This window comes from Manis javanica, chromosome 4 (assembly GCF_040802235.1).
Source record: "Manis javanica isolate MJ-LG chromosome 4, MJ_LKY, whole genome shotgun sequence".
NCBI lineage: Eukaryota > Metazoa > Chordata > Mammalia > Pholidota > Manidae > Manis > Manis javanica.
The window spans coordinates 116972327-116987031 of NC_133159.1; the positions used below are offsets into that span (position 1 = coordinate 116972327).

Below are 14705 nucleotides of genomic sequence, written 5' to 3' on the forward strand. Positions count from 1 at the left end.
CCTGAGCCCGCTGTTCTCTCAAGGGCCTGTAGCATCCATAGGCATGACAACCTTCCCCCTCATATTTATACCATCTTTTCAGGAATCAAACAGTATGAAATACCGTTTTCTCTCCCACAGTGTCAGCAGCTCACTTTCAATTCGAGTCTTTTCTTAAGTATTTAAACATCTTTTTAAAAAATCCTCTCTCAGCAATGGTTCTACCCCCAGCCACCACTATCTTTCCCTCCCTTCCCACCACACCTTGCAAGAGTTGATAATATTCCCTGTCTCCACTCCTCTCTCCTCACTGACCCTCTCTCCCTCAAACATGACTCAGGGTCTTGTCATTGCTCTCCTGCAGCTTTTACTGACGTCTTAAGTAATTTCCATGTTGATAAATGCGGTGGTGATGTTTCAGCTCGTGGACATAACGCATAGTGGAGAAGAACTAGATTGAGGGAAGGGAAGATTCTGAGTTTGGTCTTGATCCTGTAGAATTTTAGCGTCTCAGAGGCATCCTAGTGGAGATGTTGGATGGACATTGGAGCAATGAGTGCTGTAGGGATAGGGGAGGTCTGGGATGGGACAAGCTGTCCGGGTCTCCGGCAGTGTGCTTAGAGACGTACAAGTATGTGTGTAACTAATGGCATAGGTGTGATGGGGTCCCTTGGTCAGGGACGGGTGTGGGGTGTAGAGCGGTTGTTCTCAATCACTGGAAGAGCTTACAACATACAGACTGCTGGGCCCCACTCCCGTGGTTTTTAATAAAGTAAAAACCAGATAGCCTCCCTAGGTGGGAGACTGCATTTTTACCAAATTCCCAAGGGCTGTAGCTCTTGGTCCTGGTACCATACTTTGAAAACCACTGATCTACTAGAATGAGGAGAAAGGGCCCAGGGCTCTACTGGGGCAGCCCAACATGTATTAGCTGGAAGCATAGGTGAGCCTTGCAGAGAGACGGAGGAAGCACGAGAAAGAAAGGCCGGCCACCAGCCTGCGGACAGCGAGCCGCGGAGGACAAGGATGCAGAGGCCCTAAGACTACAACTCCCAGGTTGCCCCGGGACCGCTCGCGCTCGCCCCCTGGAGGCGGCTTGGGGAGGTGCGCGTAGGGTCCCGGGAACCTTTCGCCGAGCATCCGTGAGCGCCGGGAGCCGCGGCGGCTGCGGGCTGCGCCGGCGCAGCGGGAGCCGACCGGAGCCGGTGAGTAACTGCTGCACTGGCCACCCGCCCCTCTGCGCCCCAGCCGGGTCGTTTTCTCGGGGAGGGCGGGAACGGGGAGATCCGGGTGTCCCGGCGCGGAGCGCAGGACTGACCCTCTGAGAGGAAAGACGCACTGCCGTCGTCGCCGCGGTGGCCCGGGTCCCCCTCCGCCCAGCGGGTCCCGCCCCCAGCCCGAGATGGACATCCTGCCCTGTCCTGACCACCCTGCCCGGGAGGGCGGGAACGGCGCCGCAGGTGGCAGCGGCAGGTAGCCGCCCGCTCTCCTTCGGTCCCGGGGCGGTAGCGCGGGAGCCCAGGACCGAGGGCCAGGTGACTCCCGACCGCTGCGGCCCTGGGAGGCGCCCCGCGCCCTCGCCGCGGTGGGACAGGTGCGTGGGTGCGCGCGGCCTGGGCTCCTGGGGCCGCGGAAGCCTCCCGCGCCCATCCCGGTGCTGCCTGCGGCTGCTGTCGGTGTCGGGGTCCGTAGTCCTTGGCCAGCCTCGGCGTCCGCAGAGCTCCGGGCCCCTTCTTGCCCTGCGGTGGCCGGGAAGGGCGCGCGCTGTGCGTCTCCCGGGCCAGTGGCGGGGCCACAGCGCAGGGCACCGGGTAAGCCCGGGGACCGTTTGGATGCTTAGGGGTGGGCGGGCGATGCGGAGCCTGTCAGGAGTGCAACAGGGTCAACCCCGTCCCCAAACATCTTGGAAATAAAATTATTTTTACGTTTTTTTTTTAAGGAAGTTTAACCCTGAATACCTTATATTTATTTTGTGGGAGCTCCATGTTTGCCAGCACGTAAGTTTATGTAATAAGCAGTATACGGTTTGAAAAAAATGTTACTGTGAAGGTGCTCTTCCTTGCCCTCTATCGGAAGAATTATGTTGGACTGGTCGACATGCTTATCCTTTAGTAACTGCGGTGGCTGGAGGCAGGAGATAAAGTGTTTTTGAGTAGAGTCACAACTCAACCCTTAAGAACAAATTTTGGTTTCAGAAGACGTTTGTTATCTGTTTTCAAACACGATGTTACTTCAACGTTTAAGATGAGGGAGGGAGAAGGGAGCAAAAGCTTGGGGATCCTAATATCTTAGTTACCAGAAAATAACTTTGCATGATTAACTCTCAAAGCAAACACGTTTAATTTGGTAGCCAAAAGCTAGATCTGAAGCTGAGCTATACTAAACTCTATCAGTTTGGATAGTTTTTCAGTTGATTTGTTTGGCTGTCCTAGGTAAACAATCTTGTCATCAGTTAAACAGCAAATGTCTGTCTAATGTTCGTACGTCTTATTTCTTGTCTTTGATTGACTACCCTCTCTACAGTGTTGACTGTTACGGTAAAACAGAACATTTTTGTTTGGAGCTTGGTTTTAGGGGAATGCTCCCACTATATCTTCCCTAAATATGTTTCTTATCATATTAAGCAAGTTTCCATTTATGCCCAATTACTAAGAATTTAAAAAGTCAGGGGTGGTTATTGATTTTCCCCCCAAGATGCTTTGGATAGCAATGTATTAATATGACTATGTGGTTTTCTTCTTGAAATCATTCACGTAGGTGATTATAGTGATATATTTTCAGTCTCTAAAACCCTGGGATAATTTAAAATGCACTTTGGGTTTGTTTGATAGACTCAAATTAGCTGACATTTTATTTAGAGTTTTGGTAGCTATATTATAAATGAAATTGGTACATACTTTTCCCATCCCCGTTTTTTGTCTGAGTTCAAAATTAGAGTTATGCTCCTCAACTGATTAAGTTGGGAAACCTTCCGTCATTTTCTCTGCTCCAGAACAGAATTATCTTTTCCTTGAAGCTTGGCAGAATCTGACTGCAGACGGCCTGAGTTGCTAGTGGTGTTTTTTTAAAGAAGTTGCTATCAGTATTTAACACCTTTTCAGTTTTTTTCCCATGATTATTGATTTTTTTCTCAGGTTTTCTATTTCTTCAAAGTCAGTCCAATACTTTTCATCTTCTCAGAAATTCATTAAGGTTATTGAAATTTAATATATGTTAGCATATAGTGGTGTGTGTGTATGTATGTATATGGTATACAGTATATGTTGTATATAGTTTTCTGCCATAAGCAAATAAACTCTTCTATATCTGTGGCATGTTCTCTTTCTTGTTCATACTCTTTTGTATGTTGTACCTTTTCTCTTTTTTTATTTGCCAGACTTATTTAATGCTTACTTATTTCATTAGTCTTTTCAGAGAGCCAGCTTTTGGATTTATGATTAACCCTATTGATTTTTACATTTCTGTGTCTTTAATTTATGTCCCTTATCTTTCTACTTAATTTTATGTTATTCAACTTCTAGTCTTCAGAATTGAAAGCTTATATCATTCATGTGATCAGTCAGTCCTCCTCCTGAACAAGGTAGAGAACTTCTCATTCTTTCATTATAGTCACCGCCCATTTGTCTTCAAGCTCTATTTTTACTTTAACTTTTCAGATTATACATTATTGCTGTTGTTACTATTATACTTATTTTCTAAGTCAATACTTACCTGTTTCACTCTGCATTCCTTCTTATATCACAAATAGTCGTTGAATCATTTTCCTTCCCTTTAAAGTACATTCTTTAGAAGTTCCTTCAGTGATGATTTTCTGTTTTTATGATATCTGAAAATTCCTTTATTTTACCTGTATTCTTGAATTTTTGCTTCACTGGGTTTCTCTAATCTGTTGATTTCAAAGTTATTTTTTTATTTTTCCTAGAATTACAAAAGATGTTTTGTAGCTGGAAAGTCTTGGGAATCTATTTTGCCATATTTCTGAGAGAATGATGAGGATTAAATGCAGAAATTAGTTTGTAGTCTAATGAACTGTCAGTTTTTGTGACTTCCCTGTACAAAGTTATATATTTATCTCAAATATATAAATTATAATTTATGTTACCTATATTCTTAAATCTTTGTTTTTTCTCTATTTGACCTACTGATTCTCAGAGGTGTGTTAAAGACTTCCACTACGAGTCCTAGTGGGTTTCTTTTGTTCTATGTCTGTTTGTTTTTGAAATATGTATATTTATGAGCCACCACAAGCAATGTATATATATATATTTATGTTGTATTTTTGAAGCTATGCTTTCAGATGCTTAAAGCTTCACAGTTCTTATATTTTCTTGGTGAATTGTACCTTTTGGGGGAATAAAATAAGTCACTTAATTATGTTTGCTTTTAATTCCATTTGTCTGATATTAATATTGCTACATATGCTTTATTTTTGTTGGCATTTATCTGGTATATCTTTTTCACTCACTTATTTTCGATTTCCTTTTTAGTTGTTACTCTTGTGATTAGCTTATAGCTGGATTTTTTTCTTACTTGAATTTGTCTTTCTTTAAGAAATTATGGTAAAATATGCATAACATATAACTTCCCATCTTAATCATTTTTAAGTGTACAGTTCACTAGTATTAGGTATATTGCTGTGCAGCCAATATCCAAAACTTCTTCATCTTGCAAAATTTAAACTCTATATCCATTAAACAACAGCTACCCACTCACTCTCCCTCCTCTCCAGCTCCTGGTAACCACCACTCTACTTTCTGTTTTTATGAATTTGCCTATTCTAGACCTCATATAAGTGCCTCATATGGTATTTTTCTTTTTGGGACTGGCTTCTTCCACTTTGCTTAATGTCTTTAGATCATTCCATGTTGTAGCATGTGTCAGATCATCCTTTTTTTTTAAGGTTGAGTAATATTCCACTGTGTCTATCTACCACATTTTGCTTGTGTTTTCATTTCTTGGTTGCATCTTCATTTTAGCTGTTGTGAATCATGCTGCTGTGAACATGGGTGCACAAGTGTCTCTTCAGGACTTTGCTTTCAGTGTATACCCACAAGTGGAATTGCTGGATCATGTAGCTATTCTATTTTGACTTTTTTGAGGAACTGCCATACTGTTTTCCACAGCAGCTGTATTATATTTTACATTCCCACCAATAGTACATGAGGGTTCCAATCTCTCCACATTCTCTCCAACATTTGTTTTTTCGATAGTCGCCATCTTAATGGGTGTCTGTGCCTTTGACTTTCAATCAGTGGCATTAACCCATATATATTTATTTTGAGTACTGATGTTTCAGGGTTGTTCTGCCATCTTCTTTTGTTTTCTATTTCTTATGCTTATTTCCTGCCACCCTCCTTCCCTGGCCTACTTTTTGCTGAATCAACTGAATTTTTGTTTCATTTCATTCCTCTCAAGACATGGAAGTTATAAATATTATTCCTACTCTGCTTGTGGTGGGTCCCCTTAAATTTGGGGGTCATTTCCTATGGAGGTATAACATAAATGTGTACAGGTACACACATCTTAAGTGTATAGCTCGATGAATTTGACAAGTTGAACTCACATATAACCACAACCAGAGCAGGAAACAACCTTGCCAACACTCCAGAATCATCCTTGTATGGCTCCCCACCAAGGATAACCAATATACTGATTTTCTAACACAATAGATTAGTTTTTCTTATTTTTGTACTTTATATCAGTAGAAGCAGTACTGCAGTATGAACTCTTTTACATCTAGATTCTTTCTATTAAGGTCGTATTCATGAAATATGTCCACAGTCTTGAGTGGGGGTCGTTCTCATTGCTGTGTATATTCAACTGTGTATGTATCTGCAGTGTAGATCTCCACTGTACCTAATTGGCAGTTGGGTTCTTTGCATTTTTGGGCTTTCAGGAATAGTACTGCCATGAACACAGTATTGTGTATCTTTTGTTGAATGAATGTATGTATTTCGTATTTCTGTCAAGTATATATCTAGGAGTGGAATTGAATGGTTGTAGGGAATGCATGGAATTTTAATAAATACTGACAGTTTTCAACAGTGGTTGCACCAGCTTATGTATCTGAGAAGCATATGTGGTCGCTGTATATCTTCAACTCTTGGCGACTTTAGTATTTTCCATTTCAGTCTGGTAGGTATCACACTGTGGTTTTAATTTGGATTTCCCTGTGATAAATGAAATTGAGCCCTTTTGGTACCCTCAAGTTTTCACACATGTCTAAACATTTTTTTCTCTTGATGTTTAAAGATAACATGTATATATGAATTCTCCATGAGTAAAGCAAGAAAGAATCTTAACATGATTTTAATTCTGTCTCATACTAAGATCATATGAGATTGTGAGTTTTTGTACATTATACAGAAATAATTGTGTTTTCCTGATTATTTGTTCATCAGTTAAAGTTTTACCAGTTATTTACATATCATTGGTTTTTTTCTCTCTTGTTATCTCCTTTTTGGATTTGTTATTGTTTGGATGAGTCCTTAAGTAGTTTTTTTTTTTGCAGCAATTCCTTGCGTGGTAAACTTTCTGAGCCCTTGAATGTTTAAAAGTTTTTTTTTAATGTGCTTTTCTACATGAATACTCTTGACCTGGTTATGGGATTTTAAGTTAAAAACCTCTGAATTTTGAAGATAGTTCTGCATTCTCTGCTGGCATCTGCTGTGGTTTTTGAGAAATCTCTGCAGTCTGAATTCTGCTTCTTTGTAGTTAACCTTTTAATTTTATCTGAAGCTTAGCAATTTTTTCTTTTTCCTTGGTGTTCTGAATCTCACTGTTTGTCTAGAGGTGGGTCTCTTGTTCTTCCTGTCCAGTGCTTGGTGTCCTTTTAGTTCTGAAGATTAATGCATATCCTTGGCACTAGGGGAGTTGCTCTTTGAGTATTTCCTTGCTTCCATTCTCTTTGTCTTCTGCTTCTGAATCACTGTCAAATGGGCATTAGAATTTCTCAATGACTTTCGTGTTTCTTGACTTTCCTCTCAAATGTTCTGTCCCCTTATCTTTACAGGCTGCATTAGTGTTTGGTTTTATCCAGTGAACAATTCAGCCCATCTGTTGGGGGTTTTTCAGTGTTGATTATCATGTATTCAATTTTCAAAGTCAATTTTTTGGACTAGATAAGATATTCAGTGTTCAAAAATCATACTATATTATGAAATAAATGAAAGACTCCCCCTCCCAACCACCCCTTTCCCCTCATCTACCCAGTTCTTCCTCATCCCACCAGCAGGTAACCATTGTTACTCATTTCTTACATGTCTCTCTGAAGTATCTCTGTGCAAATACAAACAAGTATGAATTCGATCCTTAATTCCTCCTTTTTTTTGTACAAATAATAGCCTTATTCTACATATTCACCTTGCTATTTTATTTCTCAACGTATTGAGAGACCTTCATCTGTGGGTAGCTGCTTTTTTTTCATAGATACAGTATCACCTCAAATCTTCCCAAGGAAGATCTATTAATTTCTTCTACATGCTTTGTTAACTCTCTTTCCTTGAGTGCATGTTCTCCTGTTGACTTGGTGTCTCCATTTCACGACATTTTCCTGCCTGCCTGTTTTCCTAGGCTGCTCCTGGTGCCTGGGGAAGGTTTATGGCATGCTTCTGAGTGAGGTGTATATTCCAGGTGAGGGAGCGTTTGTTGCAGGCCGCGCAGTATGTGGGGGGAAGGGTCCAGCAGTCCCACCCACTATGATGGCAGTTCTCCAGCACATGACACTGTCTCCTTGCATCCCTGCCCCTCTTTCTTTTTGCTGATTTGGAGCCTAAAACCCATTACCATTTTCCACTGCATGACAGCTCATCCCAAGATTGTATCAGACTGTGGTTTGCCTAGGTGGTCTGATGCGGAGTACTCTTTACTGTTCGGAAATTTCTTAGGTATTCTAGTTGGCCGGTGGCATTTTTTCTTGTTTTCCGAATCTTTTGTTGATGTAGTGTCTAAAAAAATTTTTTTGCCATTCCATAGGATTTTAGGCCAACCAGAAAGCAGAAGTAAGTATGTGTTTAGTCCATTATCTTGGTCAAATCTCCAGTATTCTTTTTTATTTAGAATGTATCTCTATGCCAGGGGTCCCCAGACCACATCCAGGTTTGGTGGTTCACTAGGAGATCTTGCAGGACTCAGTAGATTGTCATTGTCAAGGTTTATTACAGTGAAATGATACAAAACAAAACCAGCAAAGAGAAAAGGCGCATGGGGCCAGGTCTTGAGGACACCAGATGTGAGCTTCCAAGTGTCCCTCCCCCAGTGGAGTTGCACTTAATTCCCCAGCAGTAAGTTGTGAGAATAACTGTGAAGTGTCTACCAGGGAAGCTCACTAGGGACTCAGGGCCCAGGGTTTTTACAGGGGCTGGCCATGTAGGCACCTCTGCCTAACACGTACCAAAACTCCAGACCCCCAGTAGGAAAGCAGGTGCTCAGCATAAACCAGAGTGTTTGTGCCAACAGTTTAGGCACAGTGAGCCACTCTCATCAGTTCTGCAAATGGTAGGAACCCTCCTAGGATCTAAGTTCCTTGATGCCAGCCAAGGGCCAACCTGCAAGCGGGCCTTTTTAAGAAATTGCAGCCTCAGGCCTGCTATGTTAACTCTTCTGCAAAATCCTCATCCTAGTTTCCATATAAAAAGGTAGCTACCATACCTGGAAATGACTTCTGCCAGCCAGATTACCAAGTGTTTTTTTGCCCTTGCTGAGCAGAGAGCAGCATTTTTGAGTATTAAGGTACAAATGGTGGGTAAAGAACTATTTCCTGACTTTGGAAGAAACGAAAGCATGGCGCATGCCAACCAGCCCTGAAGGGCTATCAGTGGCAGACCTTGGAGAATTGCTTTAATTTTTTGTTTATTGGTCTTTGGTCACTTCAACATGATAGGTGGCTCATCATCAAACACAGAAATCTACAGCTTAATATACAGCTTTTCCAAGAACCTTTCTGATCACCTTGTCCATTTCAGTCTCTGTTCCCCAAACCTGGCCACGGTTCTGCTCACGGGGCATTTCATCACTTATTTTTCTTCCATGGTTGTGTTAGATAGTTTATCTTGCTTTGACTTTGTGTTTGCCTGAGTTTAATCTCCCACAGGATTGAGAATTCCCTAGGGACTCAACAGCAAATCATCCTTAACTCTATACGCTGTACCTCCCTAATAGGGTGGCATGCTTACAGTTGTTGCCTGTTAATGCTTGCTGAAAGAGCAGCTATGACAAGTAGGAAGCAGTCTCTATTCTATCCCCTGCCTAACACGCAGCTGGTTTTGTTGCATGCTGAGGATGGTGATGGAAAGCACCACGCTGACATGAACTGCTGGGCTGTCTGGTTCTGTCTTCCCAAGCGGCAGATGGTATAATTAAGTGTTTTAGTTTGAAAGGCTTTTGAGGTCATTAGATGTGGATGTGGGCTTAGATTGTCAAACCATCTTTTCTGCCTGACTCTCCAGGCTGTATCTAGTAGACCTGCTTCCAACTGCTCCCATGTTTTTAGACTTCAGGTGTGGGGGATTAAATTAACCATTATTTCATTCAGCACTTCACTGGTCCATGCAAGCCCACCTCTTATTTGCTTGGTTCTTGAATTTTTGGTTCATTTATTCACTCATTCTTTTTTATCCTGTGTACCTTACTCTCATTTTCTTCCCCCCATGGCTGGTTACTCTAATGTGTTAATATATGTGCTTTTGTTGTATGTGTACTTAAAAACATGTGCTGTTCTGTGTGCATGTATTTTCTATTTACATAAATGGTGTCACATTATAGCTTACTCTGTTTCGTAGTGCTATCACTCACCACTATGTTTTTGTGACTCATCCCTGTTGCTATGTGACTATCTGGTCTGCGTAGCCACCACATCTTGCCTATCTCACTCTGGTGATAGATACACACAGTGATGCCTATGCCCAGACACTACATGCAATGCTGAATGAAACTCTTTTAAGTGACCCATATGGACTTGGGACGCTCTTTGGGACTTAGACTCAGGAGCAGGGTAGCCTGGTCATGGTGTGGGCCTGTGCTTAATAAAACCAAGTACCACCGATCACTCTTCAGAGCTGTCCTACATTTCCCCAGCAGCTCACAGGATCCCAAAGTCCCTTATCTCTGCAAAACTTGGCATTTTCCAGCTAATTTTCAGCAGTCTCCTTTTATTTGCATTTCTCTGATGCTACTGAGTTTCAGGGTATCTTTATGTATTTGTTGTATTTATATATATTATAATCTTTCTATATTTGAGTTCCCTCAAATATAAATTGCCTGTTCATGCCCTTTTCCCATTTTTCAATTGGGATTTCTGGCTAGAATATCTTAGATATTAGCCACTTGTTGATTTTACTGTGTAAATAATTTCTCCCAACATGTTATGTGTCTTGTTATCTTTGTTGCTGATATCTTTGTTGACTAGAAATCCTTAGTTGTGCATCAAAACAACCAGTCTGCCCCCAGGTCACAAGATAATACCTACAGTTTTTCTGTGGACTTAAGTGGTTTTACCTTTTGATATGTTGGTTGACAGCATTTTAATAATCAAGACATTTCACATAAAAGTCCAGGTTTCTAGCCTCTGTTAAGTAAGTAGTATTTCCATATTGGCTAAAGGCACAAGTTTGCCCCAACCCAGCTGGCCTCACTCATTCTCTAGACCACCTGATCCCTGTAGCCTTCTGAGTTCATGAGCAACCCCTGCTATATGCTTTGAAAATAAACAAGCATGGTGATAATATTCACAAAGATGTTCAATGAGCATGGTTATGAGATGAAGCGGACTTGAAATGGAGAACACAGAGTGGGTTGTTGTATCTCATGACACTGATGAGTGTCAATACTGTAACAGAAAACAGACTGAACATGTCCACCGCTTTCAGCAACAATCTCATTCATTTCAGCCTTTTCTGGATTGTCTGTTATTTTGATGCACAAAAAGGCCATGGCTTAATGGAGTCATTTGAGTGGGAGCCCTACACCAGGGATTTGGAAACTTTCTCTATAAAGAGCCAGATGGTAAATATTTTAGGCTCTTCAGGGTTATACAGCCTGTCTTGCAACTACTCAGCTATGGCCTTGTAGCTAAAAGCAGCCATAGACAATTAGTAAATAAATGTCAACGGCCTCTGGCTAAGGGTGGCTAGTGAGAGGTGTTAGTGGGAGATTGGAAGGTAAGAAGATGGGAGAAGCCAGAGGATTTCTCCCCTGTTTTTTGCTTTGGACAATGTTTCTGGGTGTTCCCAGCTCCAGCTGAGTGACACTGGCCTCTGGGCCCTAGTGATACCACTTCCTTCCCTTTTCCTGCAGCCTCAAGTGTGCTGGATGTGTTCCACTATTGCTAGTCTCTGGGTTGCCTCACCATCCCATTCTTCCCCAAGCCTTGTAACTAGTTCCTATATTAAATCCCCTCTATTGAACTAACTCCTCTGAATTCTGCTTTCCTGGTTGGACCCTGCCCAATGTAAACAAGAACACTACTTCTGCCCACAGTTTTACAAGACAAACAGACATTAAAATGACTGCAACTTCTGCTGTTCAGTGCTCCTTCTTTCCTTCCTCTGGAAGTAGACTTCATTTCAGGCACAGGGAATGACCATGCCCCAAACTGAGACAATCATAGAACCTCACACTCCCTGTTCTCAAAGATTTTTCCAGCGTAATCATGTCACCCAGACCAGTCTCATCACTTTCCTCTGGGTTGGTTCAAATGGAGCTGGTAGAGCAAGAGGCCCGCTTTGCGCTCTGGTGTTGTAAGGAGTATGAGCTCCATGCACGCTTGCTTGGTTTCCTTCAGCAAGTGGCTTTAGTGCATAGCAAGAGCCCAATAAATACGATTTTATAAAATCTAAGATGCCATCCATTTTAAAACAATTATTTTGTGTTCCACTCAATAGGAAAAACTACTGTCAAACTATGACATGATGTTTCTCATTTTGTATGCTTATTTTAGATTTATTAAAAAATCTTTTAGATCTTTTATTTCATCAATTTATTTCACATATTATTCTTGTACACATATAAAAAAGAAAACAGTGAAATTAATTGGTTATGTCTAAAACTTCTTCACATTTGGAGTTTCTCTTTTGAATCACTTTATGATTTCAAGTCATTTATGTCTGTGATTTTTCCACAGATAACATCCCCTCTGCCATCGAGAATGCTGGTCATATACTGGTTGTAAAAGGGTTCCTCAGTTATCTCCAGGATTTTCTTTTGAGCTCATGGCATCTATTCTGCAAATTTGATGTTGACAATTATTTGATCTTAAGTGGTATTATCAACAATAGTATTAAAAACCAGCACTCATATTCCTCCTTTGATTGTCCTTGCCTGGTTTATAGGCTGACCTATTATAAGATTTCAGTTATCCATGAGTCCACCTGGAATGAAAATCAAGGGCCTATTCTTTTTGGTGAGCTTATTCTTTAACTGACCAATTTTGCACCCTTTTAGACATTGACACCCTGAGGCAATTATAAGAGGCAGCTGATTTCAGGGAGCTTGAAATATATCTGTTAGAATTGATGGACTATGGTATTTGAGCAGTTCATTAATTAAAAGAACCTGGTGCTGCCTGAACCCATAACTGTCACTGAAAGAACAAAGGCAACACACACAAAGACATGGGGGGTGGGGAGTAGGTGTCCCTGGAACTTCCTAGTTCTCAGACCACATCCACCTCTATTTTCTACAGTTTTATTTATGGAAGCTGGTAATCCCACCCCTCTTTATTTGTAAAGCTAATTAAGATTAGTTTAATGTCACATGCAACCTAGAGAATCATGACTAATACAGAAGCTTATAAAATGATTATAAACAATGTGGGATGTGCAGGAATTAAAATTTATACAAGGCTCAGAAGTAGCACCAAGAAAAGAGAGGATAGCCCTGTCAGAGGGTTCCAAGCAGGAGGAGGTGGTAAGGCTTCAGCTCCCTGGACCTTCCCAGGTGAGGTGAGACCTTCCTCTTAGATTTGAGGCCCCTGTTCACTCACACAGCAAGTCATAGGTTGCCACTCTGCCTTTCTCACCACACTGTGCTTCCCCAGGTGAAAATCACAGGCCCAGTAAGTAATTGTTGAACAAGCGAATGACTGAGTTTTGAAGAATGAAGAGGAATGAGCATGACCCTTGAGAAAGAGAAACCAGAAAGTGCAAAGGCGAACAGGTATGGAGAAGCAAGAGGTGTTCTGGGAACCACATGGAGCTGGAATGCTGGGAAGTGAGGCTTGAAGCTGGGATGATAGGAGATGAGGCTGAAGGGAAGACAAGGGCTAGAGGACAGGGCCCAGTTGTCGTGGTAAAATGTTTGGACTTTATTCTTTAGGCAGTATTCAAATATGTTTATTGTGGTAAAAATACATAAAAATAATTACCTTCCTAACCATTTTCCGTACAGCTCAAGGGCATTAAACACTCACATTGTTGTGCAGCCATCACCACCTTTGATCTCCAGAACTTTGATCTTCCCAAACTGAGACTCTGTTCCCATTAGACACTACCTCTCCACTCCCCGTCCCTCTACCCTTGACAACCACCCTTCTACTTTCTTCTCTATGAATTTGGCTGTTCAGGTACCTCATGGAAACCACTGAAGTATTTTTCACCTGGTGTGCAAACGGATCTGCATTGTAGAATGTCATGTTGACAACTTTTAGAGGACAGGCAGGAGGAGAAGGCTGAATGCAGGAAAGCCAGTTAGGTAAAGAGGACATGAAGGCCAAGGCTTTGGCAGAAAGGAAAGGATATGCCATTCAGAGTACAGAATCCTCAGGGGCCTGGGTGTGGAATAAAAGAGAAGGAAGAGCTGGTTTTGACACCATTTTTTCTCTGGCTTGGTGATACCAGCCATAACAGAGCACCCAAGAGGAGCTCCAGGTTTGGGCAGGTAGCAGAAGTGTGGGTACCCTACCCTTATCCCCTTCCTGTCACCACTTTTGTGAATGCTGGCTTGACTCCCAACTGTTAGCACCTGCGTTTCTTTGCCTCGGGGCTTCCTGGTGCCCACTTTGCAACCTAGAAGAGCAGAGTGAAAGTGCCAGGGAACTACCACCCTTGCAGCCCCCAGGATGGAGTTGGTGGATAACTCCCCAGCTCCATGCTCCTCCAGTGAGATAATTAAGGTGGGTGTTTTATGTTCTAGTTGTCAGAGATCCCAGTGGGATCAAGCTTCAGAAGCCCACAGTGGTAACATTCTTTATGAAACACACTTCATTGGCTGCCTTTCATTCCATCCCACCCTCTCACTCTGCCTGAGTTTTCTGGTATCACTTCCCAAGTAACCAGTTTGCTCTTACCTTAAGGAGGTAGATTTGGGGGACCCTAAACTAAGACAGGGTCTGGAGAAAATGATGCACTAGAAATGTGGCATTTGCATGGGGGTGTCTGTTACACAGTTGGGAGTCTAGGTCTCTGGCTTAAGGTAGATGTAGATTTGGGAATACAAGTCTGTTCTTGGAAGTTAAAATCCCTAGAGTGGATAAGATAGCCTGGGAAGAGGTGGGAAGGAGGAGGGAACTGAGACTAGACTCCTGGGGAACCCTAACCTTTAAAAATAGGAACAGGCACCATGTAAGAATTTATTCACTATGTAAGAATTCGTTCACCATGTAAGAACTTGTTCGTTATGCTTCAGAAGATTGGAGACTGACGAGAATTAGGCTTGAGATGGATTAATGATTGTACATTGAGCGTTGACCCCCCTATACTGAATTTTACTGTTGTTAACAACCATTTGATCAA

The 14705-nt window shown here is 42.0% G+C and overlaps 1 protein-coding gene across 13 annotated transcripts in view; it reads left to right on the forward strand.

Moving 5' to 3' along the window:
• Positions 1–1103: 1103 nt before the first annotated feature.
• Positions 1104–14705, forward strand: part of SPECC1 (sperm antigen with calponin homology and coiled-coil domains 1) — a 292535-nt gene continuing 278933 nt past the window's right edge. For 12 of the 13 annotated variants that reach the window (XR_012130438.1, XM_037012977.2, XM_073234743.1 and 9 more), the window contains exon 1: positions 1104–1184. The gene's annotated coding sequence lies outside the window, so the exon portion shown is untranslated. Of the gene's footprint in view, positions 1185–1234; positions 1791–14705 lie in introns of those variants that run through there. The other variant, XM_037012997.2, reaches the window with a different exon arrangement.